The sequence below is a fragment of the Austrofundulus limnaeus genome, unplaced genomic scaffold, assembly GCF_001266775.1.
Source record: "Austrofundulus limnaeus strain Quisiro unplaced genomic scaffold, Austrofundulus_limnaeus-1.0 Scaffold5, whole genome shotgun sequence".
In the NCBI taxonomy this organism is placed as follows: domain Eukaryota; kingdom Metazoa; phylum Chordata; class Actinopteri; order Cyprinodontiformes; family Rivulidae; genus Austrofundulus; species Austrofundulus limnaeus.
This window is the reverse complement of record NW_013952407.1, coordinates 6493676-6496999: the sequence shown is the minus strand read 5'-3', so window position 1 is coordinate 6496999 and position 3324 is coordinate 6493676.

Here is a 3324-nt window from a genome sequence, read left to right as displayed (position 1 = left end):
GCATTACAGTGACATGTTATCAGAAAACAATAACTAAACAAATAATAGAAAATATATATTGAAAAAAATCTGTAACACAACTTACAACTAAATTTATAGAACATGTTGCTAAAGGCCAAATTTACCAGAACAAACTTTAAATTGAAGAACTGTGCTAAACTAAACAGAAGAAACTATTTGTGTCATCATCTACTTGGGCTGAAAAACTATCAAATCAAATGAGTGTTTTTATACTATGCTTATTTCAGTTTTAGATTTTACCACTGATATCACTTTTAAAACGTTTTCAGGATTTGCACTCATTAAGCTACAGTTGTTTTAGTTGGTTCATCTTTATTTAATTAGACTTATAATCATTAGTATTTGCACTTTTGTTTAAYTTTTTCCTTTGTCAATACTGTGACATTTTAAGTGGAAAAGTAAGAGTCCAAATAAAAATCCCTTCAGCAGAATCACCTCAGAAAAAAAAGTTTATTGTTGGATCAACTAGATTCCAGCAGAGAGCAGCAGAGACCTGGCAACAAAAGCTAATCCCTGTTACAAGGAAAAAAAAACTTGTTTAAAATTTTTTATTGGTTCTAAAACTACTCACTTCGGTTTTGTTACCAAAAAATAAATAAATAAAACATTGCTCAGCACTTCCACAGACTCCTTCAGACGAGACATGTTCCTAATGAAGTTTCAGGAATCAGCACTGCAATGTTTTAAAAATAATATACTTCCGGTTTCTCTATWACTGATTAGTGCACCTTTTCAGCTTGTCACATGTGAAACTGCTGAATTATCTAAATGAAAGTCCTATATTTGCATACTTTGTGTGTGTGAATGTGAGTAAATATGTGTTTTGTTGTAAATTTAAGTTAAATGTGAATTCATATTTTTGAATATGTTGAATGACTTTTCACAAAATGTTTMTTTGTCAAGACAAAAATGTTTCATACAGCTCTAACATTTTTTAGATGCTTTATTTTACATTTCGGATGGACATTCAAGTCCACAGTAAAACAAATGTTTCAGTCCACCAGAATATCTACCAAAAGAAGGGCTTTTATCTAGAGTGGACACGCTGATGGCTTTTCAGATGTGCTGACTGGGTGAATCTCTTCTCACAGTGGGTACAGGCGTAAGGCTTCTCTCCAGTGTGGACACAAAGGTGAACCTTCAGATTGCTTGAACTGATGAATCTCTTCACACACTGTGTACAGAAGTACTTTCTTTCACCAGTGTGCTTGGGTTTATGTACTTCTAAATCCCGTGAGGCTCCAACACATTCTTCACTCTGGTCGCTGCAGTGAGGTTTAACTAGAGTTTTGATTGAATCAATCAGCAGTTCCTGGACAGAACATCTCCATCAGGGTCTTCAGGTTCTTCTTTGACTGTACAAGTCTTTTTCAATGGCACACATACAAAAAAAAAAGAGGTGAAAATCAGATTTTGATCAAATGTTCATAGTACAGCACTCAGCAGGCCTCAGTGTAAGACCTTGGGCTGAATCAAAACAAAACAGGAGCCCAGAGGCCTATTGCACGAAACCAGGATAAGGGTTTAACCCAGGATTTTGATGTAAACCTGAATTAATTAAGCCTTGAATCGGTTGCACGAACTACGAAGCACTTATGTTTCCGTGGTAACAAGTGCTCTGAAACTAACCTGGTCCTGACCAGGTTTAAAGTGAAGCTTATTTAATCTGTTAATGTTTTTGAGCAGTAGACGGTCATTTTACTGCAGAAAAACGTTCCTCTAACCAAGCTTTACAGTCTTATATCAGCTAAAAAGTATTTTTGATCTTGTTTTTAGACTGACATACTAAACAAGATCAGAATATGTTGGATTATTAATCTTGTTAATCTGAAGTTGTTTTTTACTTCAAGAAGTCTTACCAAGTGCAACTGTCAAACCGCAGATTAATTCTTAATTTGAAAAGAATAAGTGTCTAATCTGGTACTTTTTACTTATTTTTAGATGGCTAATTTATGTAGTGTCTGATCAGAAATTAGTTCTTCATACAGTTATTAAATTTATTCTTTTTTCTTTGCATTAAAATATTACAGAGTAAATATATTTATTTAATTTATTTATCAGCTTGTCTTATTTTTTTTTCCAGAGCTGAGTATGAATGAGAGAGAGAGCATAACAGACAAACTGTGTATGGCAGAAGTAATGCTTCTTCAAACTCCTTGTAGTGCGTTCTGTCAGTACGATGCAAAGACAAAGCTGGAGAGTCTGTCGTCCAGCATCTCCATCAGCTCAGCTGACCTGTTTGGAGATGAAGCCGACCACAAAGKTAGGAACACCTCATWTATTTAACAGGATCTACTTTCTGCAGCGGATTGATACTGCTGATGTTTAAGGCTGAATCTGAAGGAAGTTACTCCMTTCCTCTCACATCCCGAGATCCTGAGCTGAAACAGGTTTGTTTTACCTCTCCTCTTCCTCGGGCTCAGGCTTCGACAGCGTGCTTCCTTCTGGACCGGACATGGCCCGGTTCAAACAGGGGGTGAAGGCCAGTCTATGGTGAAGACCGTCGCAGGAAATATGGCCGTCCTGGCCAATGGTGTGATGAACACCATTCAGGTGAGACACCTGTGAGTCTGATGGGTTCGTCTCAGAGTTCAGAGTGTAGAAGAGGAGGAGCCCCCAGGATGACCTGACCTGGCTCTAAATATAAACTGGGTCCACTCTATAGGCTCAGCAGGAAGTCATGATGTTTACTAGGGTTGGGCATAATCGTATCATGTGCAGTTAATCATCAGAAAAACATGAATCGATAGTTTTTTTGGAACTACGATTAATAAGATTAACACCACCAGAGTCCGCTTGGTGCTCCTCTCTGCTTCAAATATGACAAACTTTAAAAAAATGTTCTGTAATTTATTTATCAACACAATTTAAAATTTGATGTATAGCCTGAAGTTTGTAATTTTGACACAATTTGGAACAGATTTTTACAGAGAGCAAATCTTTCCCACTTAATTGGTCATGGGACTAGGACAGTGTTTCCCAAAGTTGGGGTCGGGACCCAAAGTGGGGTCCCGAAACATCAAGATGGGGTCCGGAAAATTTTTTCTGAATTAATTACATTTTTGCCTTAGTTGTTATAAAGGAGTGAGGTTGGTGTATTTAAAACGGATAAATGTAGTATAAAAATATTGTTACTATGCCCATGTTTAGTTGACCTGATACAAATGTGTATCTTACAAAAATAGCTGGGGCTACAGGTCTCTGCTACTATTTTGTGGGTCAAAAGCTGAAAGGTTTGAGAACCACTGCTGCACTTTGGTTCCCAAAGTTGGGCTTGGGACCCAATTATGGGTCACGAAGCAC